Source organism: Anomaloglossus baeobatrachus, chromosome 1 (assembly GCF_048569485.1).
Source record: "Anomaloglossus baeobatrachus isolate aAnoBae1 chromosome 1, aAnoBae1.hap1, whole genome shotgun sequence".
NCBI lineage: Eukaryota > Metazoa > Chordata > Amphibia > Anura > Aromobatidae > Anomaloglossus > Anomaloglossus baeobatrachus.
This window is the reverse complement of record NC_134353.1, coordinates 137,754,313-137,769,215: the sequence shown is the minus strand read 5'-3', so window position 1 is coordinate 137,769,215 and position 14,903 is coordinate 137,754,313. Positions and strand designations below refer to the sequence as shown.

The window sequence follows — 14,903 nt, the reverse complement described above, 5'->3', positions numbered from 1 at the left end:
ATTAACATTAAAATGGCAATACCAGGGGTGGACACATCATTGCGACAGCCTGTGACGTCACACAGTGGCCCAATAGGTAAGGGGGAATGTTTCTACCTCCAAAAAGATGCAATTGGGCATTTTGATGAGTTATTGGGCAGAAAATGGTCCATATTTTGTTCTTGCACAGGGGACTCTTCTGTCTGTGTCCGCCAATGAGCAATACAAAGATATATTCTGTAGAAATCATCTTCTGAAAACAGATGAAAGCAGACTTTGTTCTGCAATGAGATCTGACGTGAAATGGTTAATCTGGCTGCAAGGCGCGGTGATTCCCCCCTCCCCATCAGTAAGTGATCAGCTCCACAGACAGCAGAGGGGAAGAAGCTGGCAGATAACTTTGAGAACTCTGTTATCTCTCACTTGTATAAGCTTTGAGTAATGATCAGTTCCCATTGGAGGGATGTGCTGTGTTGCAGTGCAGGAGGTGGCAGGCACAGAGCCGGTACACAGCAGCCTGTGCATTCATTCTGCTGGAGGAAGGGATCTGCAGAAGCTTGTAATGCAGCAGTGTATGGCTGCTCAGTGAGGGCATCCTCCTGAATGCCTGGCAGAGCACACATCCTCCACAGCAGCTGCCAACCTGCAGAATTGCATAGACCTTGTCACTGCCAGCTAGTGTGGAGCTGAGGAAGCAGGCGGCACTAAGACCCAGAAGGCATGTGAAGGGAAGCAGCATTGCCTTTGACAGAGAAGAGAAATCCCATCAGTGCTGGCCCAGAGAGGAGAAGTGAAGTCAGTCACCTGCTGGTGAAGGACAGTACCACAGCTCCAGAGGAGCACAAGCTCTGTGCCTCTGTCATCTTGGGAAGAGCCACCTTCTACTCCTGCACCTTCTTGGCTGAGCTGCACCTTTCCAGAGGAGAAAGCCTTTATTTTGGAGACTACTGCATATGTGGGAAGGAGATACATGAAAGTGTCATCTGCTGGGGATCATTACAGCCAACTGTCAGGAGGGAGCTGCACTGTTCTGCGATTGATCATCATTAATGTAGGATGCTAATGAGCAGCATGACCAAGGGATGGATCCTGACATCTCCTGCTTCCTAGTTTGAACACATTTCTTTGCATTCTGCCGCATGATGTCCAAGGAAGCAGCTTCTTAGGATGCAGCAATTCTCTGCTTTGTAGCAGAAAGGATATAAATAGTCAGATCGTGCAGAGCATCGCTCTAATCTGCACCATCCATCACAGGGGGTCTGTCCACGATCACCTGTCGCTGAACACTCACTGCCAGAGAGCAGAGAGATTGGGGGATTACACTCCTGGTCCATAAGGGGATAATGAGAGAGATCACAGCCAGGGGCTGGAGGACCAGGAGGACTTTCTGACTCTACATTGTGTCCAACTTTCCTGATGCGAGGAGAAAGTCCCCGAGAAAAGCAGGTAGGAGCGATCTGAGGGATCTCAAGGTGCAGAAGTGAGATGTGGAGGAGCAGAATGGGGCATCAGATGCTGGAACTTTCTCCTACAGGGTCAGAATATCTGGATTGTGTGTGTGCATACAAATGCAATGGATACAACTGTATATATCCAATGTGCTTTAAAATGATCCCCTGCCCTGGGAGTAATGCTGTTTAGCAGGTTATAGCAGCAGGCAGGCTTCACTGTGTAGCACACATTGCACAGCAAGTGGAACATATCTGTAATAGTAATGCTGGAAACTCCTGAAAATGATATTATATACAGGATCATTTGTACTGAAATCTGATCCAGACTGTATTCTGTGCACCTACTGGAAAGGCAATGCGAACAGATGAATTCCCAAACATTTCTGCTCATAGGAGTAACACAAGTGCCATAAGGAGAGGGACCAGGTCTGGAGATAGGGAGAAGACTTCACATATGTAGAGGAACCCACACCATGTGCCATGTGACTTCTATCTATCTATCTATCTATCTATCTATCTATCTATCTATCAATTATCTATCTATCTATCTATCTATCTATCTATCTATCTATCAATTATCTATCTATATCTATCCCTCTATCTATCTATCTATCTATCTAACCCTCTATCTATCTATCCATTATCTATCTATCTATCTATATATCCCTCTATCTATCTATCTATCTATCTATCTATATCTATCCCTCTATCTATCTATCTAACCATCTATCTATCTATCTATCTATCTATCTATCTATCGATCTATATCTATCCCTCTATCTATCTATCTATCTAACCCTCTATCTATCTATCTATCCATTATCTATCTATCTATCTATCTATATATCTCTCTATCTATCTATCTATCTATCCCTTATATATCTATCCATTATCTATCTATCTATCTACCTATCTATCCCTCTATCTATCTATCCATTTATCTATCTATCCCTCTATCTATCTATCCCTCTCTATCTATCTATCTATCTATCTATCTATCCCTCTATCTATCTATCTATCTATCTATCTATCTATCTATCTATCTATATATCCCTCTATCTATCTATCTATCTATCTATCCCTCTATCTATCTATCTATCTATCCCTCTATCTATCTTATCTATCTATCTATCTATCTATCTATCTATCTATCTATCTATCTATCTATCTATCTATCTATCCCTCTATCTATCTATCCCTCTATCTATCTATCTATCTATCTATCTATCTATCTATCTATCTATCCCTCTATCTATCTAACCCTCTATCTATCTATCCCTCTATCTATCTATCCCTCTATCTATCTATCTATCTATTTATCTATCTATCTATCTATCTATCTATCTATCTATCTATCTATCTATCCTATCCATCCATCCATCCATCCATCTATCTATCTATCCCTCTATCTATCCATCTATCTATCTATCTATCTATATACATATATATATATATATATATATATATATTCTATCTCTACTTATCTATCTATCTATCTATCAATATGTGTATATATATATATACATTTCTCTCTCTCTCTCTGTATATATTACTTTATTATTTTTTTCTGAAAAATACCAAATCACATACGTAAAATGTAAACTGCTGTTGTGGATGTTACTATATATTTTTTACTATGAGTCCTCCATTGCCCTGTGATTAGAATACACTTTTCGGTCATCTTTAGGGTCTTGCCTGCTTATTCCCATGAGTTACCCATTCTAATAAGTGTTATTTATATTTTATTAATATTTCACACTGATAATGAAGAATTAATCCACTATAAAGTAGCACAGCGCAGGGTGCATTATATAGGTTGTGCATGATTTACATGTACATGATCTACCATTACCAATGATTTATGATGCACAACAAAGTGCTGCTCCAGTGTAGACAGAGGCTGGTGAACTCCACATTGCCTTATCTATTGCTAAGTATCATTCCTGTTACCTCTCTTTTTCCTGCTATTTATTTACATCCATCACCAATGACCAGATGCACTTGACTTGGTAATGAAATGGTTGTGGGTGATATATTGTAGCATGAGATGGTAATAATGGAACATGGCTTCTTGGGCATTATTTTAAAATATATTAATACTGCTGAGCAAACTATATGGCTGATGAATGAGTACTCTATAATATAATAAAGCTATCCACTTAATGTTAAGCTCCAGGACCATGTTCTTGGTTATACAGGCTGTCTTGGCTAATGACATATTTTATATGCATGCATTATAGCAAATCTATTTATTCTATATGGGAGTATATGAGCACATCAGGGGTGGTGGTAAGAGTCATCCTCTGGATGAACTAGGTCAATCAAATTATCTGAGTGCTCTTTTCTCATACATTCTCTATATCCTTCTGGATAAAAGGCATTGTGACTTGAAGATATATGCAGTTTCGGTCGGGTTTACCTGTGTTAAGGTACTATATATATATATATATATATATATATATATATATATATATATATATATGTAAGTCAATAGGACTTCACATAATTGGGAGATACAGCGTTGTTTTAGATCCACTTTTAGTAATGGTAATTAGAATTTTAGAATACTTTTTTAATATCTATCTATCCATCTGTTTACATACAAACATAATAATATGTCTATCTATTTATATTTCTTTCTATCTATCTATCCATCTATCTATCCATCCCTCTACCTATTATCTATCAATTATCTATCTATCTATAGTATCTATCTATCATATATCTATCCTTCTATCTATCTATCTATCTAACTATCTACCGATCTATCAATTATCTATCTATCTATCTATCTATCTATCTATCTATCTATCTATCTATCTATAGTATCAATCTATCATATATCTATCTATCTATCTATCAATCAATCTATTATCTATCTATCCATCTATCAATTACCTATCTATCTATTATCTATCTATCTATCTATCTGTTATCTATCTATCTATCTATCTATCTATCTATCTATCTACCTATCATCTATTGATTATCTATCTATCACCTATCTATCTATCTATTTATCTATTTATCATCTATCCCTCTATCTATGTATTTATCACCTATCTACCTATCTCTCCATTTATCTATCTGTCTAATAATTGAATTTTGAAACTGACTATTCAGTATTTGTCCTTACATTATGCATGTACCATACACGTTATTATGTGGCATGCTGTAGGTAATGTAATGCATTGGCTTTCTGAATGGTAAAGCCAACTTTCATGAATCACTAGAGATCAATACAACAAGGAGCAGGGGAAGAGGAGGAATGTGTATGTGGGTCGGGCGAGCCATGCCTGTACATTTTATGCTGTTTTCATGACATCTACATTTATAAATACTATTATTCAGCAATAAATTCTCCAGTTCCCAGGGAGAGCAGACCAGCCCTGGTCTCTGTAAAATATGCACTCTGGAAATGACAGAGTTAAAGAATTTCACCCTTTGGAGACTGCCTTGTTCTTCTTGACCTCATTAGTATATTGCTATAACTCTTTCATGTTCAGGTTAGAGGGAAGAGTGGCGACAACTATCTATTGTCACTCCCATTAAAGGGATGTGCTGGCATATAATCCTGATGGCACCCGCCGCCTCCCTGATCAGCTATTATTAGCGTCGTCGGTGGCTGGATGTAAACACTGGAGCAGAACCCCACAGCGCCACACACTGTTTAGTGGCCACTCTAGGGAACTGCAAACCACCTGTTATTGCCTTAAATAAGAGCCAATCTGCAGTTGTCTCTTCTGCACCTCACATGGACCGGTGCTGTCCGGCTCTGTCCAAAGTCTCCATCTGACCACCGGCCGATCGGTGGGGCGCTGGGTGATGGACCCAAAAAAAAATTGATATTAATATCATATCCTAAGATTAGGTCATCAACATTATACACCCAGACGTGTTCATTAATAGTTATGCATTACCTTATTATTAATGAAACTTAGCTTTAACCTTTAGTAATATTACCATGAATATACACATGTACACAGATTTACAAAAATATACAGAAATAGCGAATAAAAATTACACTTGATGCGTTCAATGCCTTTTTCAGAGTGGTCACATGTTGGAAAAGGTGGGGGGTGGTATTAAGGCAAATAGTCCGCCATTGGTGAAAATAGCTCCTGCCACATCTTCACACAGCGGTATGAAATTGTAGTTTTAAAGTGATATATATAAATGCGTATATTACATAAAATATATCAGAAATACTTTATAGTCTCATGAATGTTTATTAATGGTAATACTTAATAAACTAATGTACTGGACCTAGGAGAAATCGGAAATAAATGCAACTTTTACATTATTTCAGTCTATAACACAGACTACCAAAGAATTGGCTAAAGTACAAACCACTGTGTATGTGTATAATATAATATGTTCTATAATATAATAACAGCATACAGTATATATTTATGGTGGTTACTAATAAATGAACCTTTCTAACCTTTTTTCTATTTATTTGTCTATCTATCCATCTACTATATATTGATCGATCTATCATCTATCTATCCATCTATGATCTATCTTTGTTTCTATCTATCTGTCCGTCTATCTACAATCTATCATTCGATTGATCGATCTTGACAGTGGAGCTGTTTAGTACTCTTATGCGATACGATATATATCGGGCGATATGTCGTTGGGGTCACGGATTCCGTGACGCACATCCGGCATCGTTTGACATATCGTACCGTGTGACAGCTCCGAACGACTGTGAACGAGCAAAATTACTCACCTTATCGTTGCTCGTTGACACATCGTTCATTTTCAAAATGTCGGTCCTCCTTATGTGCTCCGGTTGTTCATCGTTCCCGAGGCAGCACACATCGCTCCGTGTGACACCCCGGGAACGACAAACACAGCTTACCTGCGTCCCGCCGGCAATGCGGAAGGAAGGAGGTGGGCGGGATGTTTACGTCCCACTCATCTCCGCCCCTCCGCTTCTATTGGCCGACCGCTGTGTGACGTTGCTGTGACGCTGAACGTTCCTCCCCCTTCAGGAAGAGGATGTTCGCCACCCACAGCAAGGTCGTCTGGGAGGTAAGTACGTGTGACGGGGGTCAACTAATTGCCCGTGACGCACAAACGACGGGGGTGGGTACGATCGCTCGTGCGATCGCACGATAGATCTTACCGTGTGACGCCAGCCTTAGTCATTGTAACTACTCTGCATCACCTATAGCTATACCCCTTGATTAGAAAACACATGTGTTACTGTTATGCTTGCAGGGCGAGCACTGTATTAGTGGGTCCACTGGACCAAAGGTACTGTTCACTTGCTTGGAGGAGCGAACTCGACCTGCTGCTGAGTCTTTACTACTGCCACCTAAGGTGGCAGCAGGTACACACACTGGTACACAGCCGGCAGAGGGCAGCCCAGGTGATCTGTGGTACCTTGGCAACTGGCGCCACGGACACAGTACAGTCTCTGGAAAAAGCGGCTGCATCAGCAGGCAAAGTAGTGGATCCATCTGGGATAGATGGATGCAGCAGCAGCGACCAGCATGGATACTTGCGGAAGCTTGTATCGTGGCAGACAACCGGTGTAGGCAGTCGTAGCAGCGGCAGTAGATAGGGAGTACACTCCAACAGAGGTACAAATTAGCAGCTGAAGAAAACACAATATCAGCAGCTGCAGTACTGAGGACCTGAGAACTAGCAACGTATATGACTTACTGCCCAGGCACCTCCCATAGGGCAGAGAGGCTTTAAGTACCTGCAGCCTCCCAGCTTACCTAAGAGGCACTTCCGGGTCAGGGTACGATGGCCCTTTAAGAAAAGGGGCCTGGACACGCGCGTGCTCTTCGGGCAGAACCAGGAAGCCTGTGAGATGTGCACAGCCTTCAGGAAACAGCAGCATGGACCGAGGACTGGGCAACCACTGTAGGATGGCCAGATGGGTTAGAGAGCCAACATCCCCGCTGGGGGATGCTGGGGGAGTGGGGTAGGACAGTGCGGGGATCTCATCCATTTGTTACATCAGCAGTTATTAAAATGTAGAAGATTAAAACTAGTTTTCTATAATAGTAAAGGCAACATAGCCATAAAAAAATGAATATTATATGGTTGATCCATGTGAAATGAGTTTTTTGCACACGCAAATCTCATCCAAAATGTGGCAGAGACTAATGCATGCGAGATTACCAATGCTCATTAAATATTGGTCCTGGTGTTGTCCGTGTGAGGTCAGTTTTTTCCAATTCTCAGACCAAAAATACTTTTGTGTGACAGAAGCCTGAGTGTCATGGGCATATCAGACATAATGTAGTTACTCAGTTTATTATTTCTAGAGGATTTTTCAATCACACCATCTTGTGTAAATAAAATGTCCCTACCTCGGGACTGAAAAGTCACTTTATATTTCTCATGTATAGTCACCCTACTTGATGCACCCCATTTTCCTCCCATTGCCTCCTCTGCTCAGATCAGCATTCTGTTCCTCCTGTTTCAATGGTATCTTCTGAGTAGAATAGTAAGTCTTAGCCATGCCTCCCATATCTTTGCTATCCCTCAGCTCAGTATATACAGGGGAGGCATGGCTCGGACTTACCAATGCACTCCCCATTGCACTCCGTCCGCCATCTTGGAAGCAGGAGAAGCAGAATGCCGACCTGAGTGGAGGAGACATCGGAAGGCAAACAAATGGCACCAGGCATGGTGACTATATATGAGAAATGTAAGGTCATTTTTCAGTGCTGGTGTGGTCTCTTTGAAGTAGGAGTTGGAATGAGGTGTAATAGATCGAACTGCTAATTCGTCTATGACATGAGTTGTGAGATATCTTTATTTCCATACAACTTAGAGGACTTTGTTTATTCTGACAAGGTTCGGCAACTTCTTAGTGTAACAGAAGTGAATACAATCCAAATTAAACATAGTGTTCTTGATACCTACAATGACATTAATTGGGTATTATTGGAAGGAGCATGTGAAGGAGGTAGCCGGCCCCGGGCCACACAGGAGCCACTATCCTTTGCCAAGGAACCTCCGTGTCCATACGTGTCTTTAGGCAGGGTATATGACACTTATTAACTTCTTCAGGCCAGTGTCTAACACCAGTCGCAACCCCAATGGTCAGTAAGACACACAACACCAGAGTTCACTTTTATTTTTCACATCGTTATGACTGTCACAAACCACCGGGGGGGTCACTCAGAAATCCCCCGCGCTGGCTACCAGTACGTCACAATCGGGGGGTAACAAGTGGGGGTCACCCCTCCTTTATACCTCCCGACCGACAGACAGAGCACGTGACGCGCTCTCTAGCGCCCCTCTTATAGTCAGGCCAATTATGGAATTGCCCGACAATAAGCAAGGAGGCCGCTATACTACTTATGCCGATTATTGAAGGGTCCCCGGTGAGAGTAAGGTATATATTCCCCCGACCTCCGCGGGCGGAATATATAAAATCTCCCCGAATCTCACTGGCCTCCCCACAATAATCCTTGGCACAATTCGCTGCCACCAACCGATTTACGGTAACTATTAGCCGAACACACAGACGTGGGATTCAAGATCGAGATAACAGAACAGCCCAAGATTAATTATATAATTTAATCAGCCTAAAGCACACTAGAAACTACAATATATACAATAGGGAATCTACAGAATATACATATGTCAGAGTACAGTTACAATCAAAGCATGGGTTACAAACAGGCATACACAGTTCCAGCAGTTACCTTGTTGCGTCTGGCCACAGGGGGGCGCTGTACCCAGGTTTCTAGGATCCTTCCCACAGATGTTTCCTACACGTGCCCCCAGCGAGAAGAACCTTGGAAAATGGTCGAAGTAGGGTTATCAACCTGGGCCAATCCAGGTCCCCTCCTACCTTAGTGACCTCACAGGGAGCACTGCCACTCCCCCTGCATGGATCAGAATTATCCAGCAAAGGGGATATTGGCCATAACTTTGCCTGGGAGCGTCGTAGGCAGACGCCAATGCTCTCATTGTGACAGTTATGAATTTAGCTACAGAACGAGGGGACTCATGACCTGTCTGCCAGTTCCCCATTGGCTGATATCACGCCTGGGGCATTTCCCAATGTCCTGCTCCCATAAAAAGGGTGTGCCGGCATCGTCCGCATGCGGAGACACCATTTTTATGGTTGCCATATTTATCGGAAATATGGCTTGCGAGATATGAACCATTTTTTACTGGAGTCGTTCTGTCTGGCTATTTCCATAGCCTTGCTAATTAGATAGCAGCTCCTACTACAGGGTGACGGCAGGGAGCCATCCTGTGTCCATTGTCCTAAAGCCACCTAATTTCCATATCACAGGACATGGCCATGGGATTTGTTGCTAAACCAGTTGTGTGAAGGAAAGGGGGGGTGACACCAGGAGAGGGCTTCCTGACATACTTGAATATCATGATTTATCGTCATATCTCCGGATTTACCTCACACCTCCCCCCTTTTGAGGGCGCTAGGGGGCAGCACACTCCGGTGTTCCCCCGTGCGCCCGTCCGCGACCTCTCCTTGTCGGGACAGCCCGTCTGCGTTACCGTGGTCACGGCCCCTTTTGTGGCGAATGGTGAAGTTGTATTGCTGGAGCGCAAGGCTCCATCGCAACAATCGCCCATTCGTCCCAGAGACGGTGTGCAACCAGCTGAGGGGATTGTGGTCCGTCTCCACGATGAAGTGGCGCCCGTATAGATAGGGTTGCAGACGCTGCAGGGCCCACACTATGGCCAGGCACTCCTTCTCCATCGTGGAATAGGCAACTTCCCTTGGTAACAGCTTCCTGCTCAGGTACAAGACTGGGTGCTCTTGGCTCGCAGAGTCCACCTGGCTGAGCACCGCACCGAGGCCGAAGTCACTGGCGTCGGTCTGTACTACAAACGGCCGCGTGAAGTCGGCTGCCTGTAGCACGGGCGGGCTGGACAGGGCGTCCTTTAGGGCCCGGAAGGCTGTCTCGCAGTCCATTGTCCAATCGACTGCAGAGGGCAGCTTCTTCTTGGTGAGGTCCGTCAAGGGCTTTGCCAGGCTACTATAGCATGGAACAAACCTCCTATAGTACCCAGCGGTCCCCAAGAAGGACATCACCTGCTTCTTGGTCCTGGGGGTGGGCCAGGATGCGATGGCTTCCACTTTCTCAGGCTCGGGCTTCAGTGTTCTCCCGCCTACCCGGTGACCGAGGTACTGGACCTCGCTCATGGCCAGCTGACACTTTCCCGGCTTGATGGTCAAACCTGCCCGGTGGATCCGCCTGAGCACCTGTGCTAGATGCTCTAGGTGGTCCTCCCAGGTGGGACTGAAGACGGCAATGTCATCCAGGTACGCGGCCGCGTACCCTTCAAGTCCCTTGAGCAGGGTGTTGACCATCCGCTGGAAAGTGGCAGGGGCATTCCTCATCCCGAATGGCATCACCGTGGACTCGTATAGTCCAAATGGGGTAATAAAGGCAGAGCGTTCCCTGGCCTTGCGAGTCAGGGGGATCTGCCAATATCCCCGGCTCAGATCCATGATGGTCAGGTACTGAGCCCCGGCCAACTGATCGAGCAGGTCATCGATGCGTGGCATTGGGTACGCATCGGCGACCGTGACCGCATTGAGCCCCCTGTAGTCCACGCAGAACCGAGTGGTTCGGTCCTTCTTAGGGACGAGGACTACAGGCGAGGCCCAAGCGCTGTTGGATGCCTGGATCACCCCCAGCTTCAGCATCTCGTCAATCTCCTGGCGCATGTGTTGCTGCACCTCCAGGGAGACCCGATATGCTGAACGCCGGATCGGGGGATGATCCCCAGTGTCCACGTGATGGACAGCCAAGTCAGTCCTTCCGGGCTGGTTGGTAAACAACCCCCGGAAGGGGAGGAGGGTGGCCCACAGCTGGGACCGTTGGTCCTCCAAGAGCTGGTGGCCAACCTCCACATCCTCAATGGATCCGCCTGCCCTAACCTGGGCTAGCATATCCAAGAGGGTTTCCGCTTCTCCCTCCTCGGGCAGGTTGCACACGGGGAGCGCACATGCCTCCCGCTCATGATGTGCCTTCATCATGTTCACATGGAAGGGCTTCCGCCTTCCACGGGCAGGGTCCAGGGTGACCAGGTACGTTACAGGGTTGAGCTGCTGGTACACGAGGTATGGGCCTTCCCAGGCTGCCTGAAGCTTGTCCTGTGGTACGGGGACCAGTACCCACACCTTTTGACCCACTTGGTAGGTCCTCTCACAAGCGTTCTGGTCGTACCAACGCTTCTGATCGGCCTGGGCTTGAGCCATATTGTCGTGTACCAGTTGCGTCAAGGCCTGCATTTTGTCCCGGAAGCGCATGACATACTCGATAACCGACACTCCAGGGGTGGCCAAATCCCCTTCCCAAGCCTCTTTCACCAGAGCCAGGGGGCCCCGCACACGTCGCCCGTACAGGAGCTCAGACGGTGAGAATCCTGTTGAGGCCTGTGGAACCTCCCGGTAAGCAAATAACAGGTGTGGGAGATACCGCTCCCAGTCACGCCCATGGGAGTCGACCAACATCTTAAGCATCTGCTTTAAGGTGCCATTGAACCGCTCGCACAGGCCATTAGTCTGTGGATGGTACGGGCTGGCCACCAGATGTCGCACCTGGACTTGCTTACAGAGGGCCTCCATCAGCTGGGACATGAATTGGGTCCCCCGGTCAGTGAGCATTTCCTGGGGAAAACCCACTCGGGAGAAAATCTCCAGCAATGCGGTGGCCACCTTGTCAGCCCGAATGGACGACAAGGCCACTGCTTCTGGGTACCGGGTGGCATAGTCCACTACCGTCAGTATGAAGCGTTTCCCGGAGCTGCTGGGGATGGCCAGCGGGCCGACCAGATCCACAGCCACCCTCCTGAAAGGCTCATCGATGATTGGCAGAGATACCAGTGGGGCTTTGGGGCGTGGCCCCGCCTTCCCCACTCTCTGACAGGTTTCACACGAACGGCAGTAGGCAGCCACATCGGCCCCCATTTTTGGCCAGTAGAGATGCTGGTTTAACCTGGCCTTGGTCTTAGCGATCCCTAGGTGTCCGGCCATCGGAATCTCATGTGCGATCCGCAACAACTCCGTCCGGAACGGATAGGGTACCACCAACTGTCGGTCCCTGGGCCACGCCTCCGGTGAACCCTGCTGGACCGTGGCCCGGTACAGCCGTCCTTGGTCCCAGACCACTCGCTCCGGGTCCGAGTCCGAGGGAGGCTGTGCCGCCTGCTCCTTAAGAGCTTTCAGGCTGTCGTCAGCTTCTAACGCTGCCGGAAACCCCTGACTAGATGTGGCCAGAATCGACGAGACTGTCACATCTTCAGTCAGTACCCCGGGACCTGTGTCCTGGCCTCCACCTGACTCGGCTGCCACTTGGTCAGAAGGGGAAGAGCTATCGGACCTCCGGGAGGCCCCTTGGCTTCCAGCACTCCCACTGCGGGTGACAGCGGCCACAGCCGCTGCGACCGTGGGTCGTGCCTGCTCCTCCTCCGTTCCTGACCAAGTCGCCGGTTCAGGCAGACCTACCTGGCTTCCTGACACCCCGGTTGTGGGGGAACCATGCACCGAGATCTTACCTGGGAGCACTTCCGCTCCTGGACCGGCCCCAATCTCACCTGCCTGTTCCCCTCCTGCAGCAACAGAACCCCGCTGTGAAATCTCTGGGGACCCCACATTTGCTGTGGTAGCCCCCACCCCACACACTGGTCCTCCCCCTGCAGCACCCTGCTCTCTGCTTATCCCTGCAGAGGGCAACAGATCCCAGCTCACAGGCTGGTTACTTGTAGAGGCATTGTCACACCTTTCTCTGACCCCCTCCCCTGTCACAGCTGCAGCTGAGTGTGTGTCTATGGTGTCTATGCAAGCAGAAATATCAGAGTTCACTCCCTCCTCCCTTACATCATTCATAGATAACACATTAACATTGTTAGGAGTCATGTCAGTACGGGCTGAAGGTTCAGCCCTTGGTTGGGGCCCAAACTGGGAGGTTATCTGCCCCAAATCTGTCCCAAGTAGCACGTTTGCAGGGATCCGATCAGTTACCCCCACCTCCCTCACCCCTCGCCCTGCGCCCCAGTCCACATAAATGTCAGCAACAGGCAGCGCCGGGTCAGTGCCTCCAATCCCGGAGACAGCGAGGGTTTTTCCAGGGATCAAGTCTTGGGGGGACACCATCTCAGGCCGCACCAGAGTCACCTCCGAGGCGCTGTCTCGCAGTCCTATGGTCACAGACCGGCCGACGGTGACAGGTTGGAAGCTGTCCAGGGACCTACCACCACCCCCACCCACACAATACACCTTGGGCGGCCCTTGGGACGGGGACGGAGCCGGGGCCTTGGGACGCTGAGGGCACATGGCCTTGAAGTGTCCAGGTAGGTTGCACTGGTGGCACCGTCTTGGTTCCGCCACGGGCCTGGAGAGGGGAGTTGAGGGGGACACCCCCTGCAGTCTAGGGGCAGGTGGGGCAGTCGCAGAATTCATCTTACCCCCTCTCCAGGTGCTGCTGGTGGCCGCTCTCCTGGCCTCAGGGGCCCGGTTGTTGGTGTAGTCATCGGCAAGGGCAGCTGTAGCCGTGGACCCCTTTGGCTTCTGGTCTCGGATGAACTGGCGGAGATCCTCAGGGCAGTTCCACAAGAGTTGCTCCGTGATGAACAAGTCCAGGATCTCCGGTCCGGTGGAAAGCTGCAGGCCTTGGGTCCAGTGGTCGGCAGCTCGGGCAAGTGCCCGCCGGTGGTCAGCCCAGGAGTCCTTTGGTCCCTTCTGTAGGCTCCGGAACTTCTTGCGGTAGGACTCTGGAGTGAGGTTGTACTGTTGGATCAGGGCCCGCTTGATGGTGTCGTAGCCCTGATCTGCCTCAGCAGGCAAGTCCCCAAGGATTTCTAGGGCCTTACCCCTTAAACGGGGGGTCAGGTATTTGGCCCACTGGTCCTTGTCCAGATGGTGCTGCAAGCAAGTCCGTTCAAAAGCAGTCAAGAAAGAGTCCAAGTCTCCATCCTTCTCCAGCACTGGGAAGTCCTCAACACGGACCTTTGGAAGTTTGGTGTCTCGAAGGTCACGTGTGGCTGATGAGGGCCGGAGCTGAGCTAGCTGCAGCTGGTAGTCACGGTCTGCCTGTCGCTCTCGCTCTCGCTCTTCACGCGCTGCCTGCCGCTCTCGCTCCGCAGCCTCACGCTCTGCGTGCCGCTCCGCAGCCTCAGCGTCACGCGCTGCCTGCCGCTCTGCCCTGCGCTCTGCCAGGAGTTCCTTGTAGCCCTTCTGGTCTCCAGCCTGGAGAAGGGCCATAGCCATTTGAAGAAGGCTATCCGAGCCTCCCAGGCTCGGTGGAATGGCACGTGGTGATCTGCGGCACGCTGCAGAGCTAGGCGATTCACTGTCCCTTTCAGAGCGGAGGGCTGGCATCTGGCTCGTTGAGGAACCTTGGGTGAGCTCCTCCTCATCTTGTCCAGCAGTGCCAGGTTGTGCAATGTCCTCGGCAGAACGGTTTTCTGGCGTCGAGCTCCTGGAGGACTCGTGGGCAACCTCCTCATTGCTGT

The 14,903-nt window shown here is 48.1% G+C and overlaps 1 protein-coding gene across 3 annotated transcripts in view; it reads left to right on the top strand.

Moving 5' to 3' along the window:
• The first annotated feature begins 363 nt into the window (after positions 1 to 363).
• SGCZ (sarcoglycan zeta) overlaps positions 364 to 14,903 on the top strand; it is a 1,566,603-nt gene continuing 1,552,063 nt past the window's right edge. For 2 of the 3 annotated variants that reach the window (XM_075347076.1, XM_075347075.1), the window contains exon 1: positions 364 to 1,425. The gene's annotated coding sequence lies outside the window, so the exon portion shown is untranslated. The remainder of the gene's footprint in view (positions 1,426 to 14,903) is intronic. The other variant, XM_075347074.1, reaches the window with a different exon arrangement.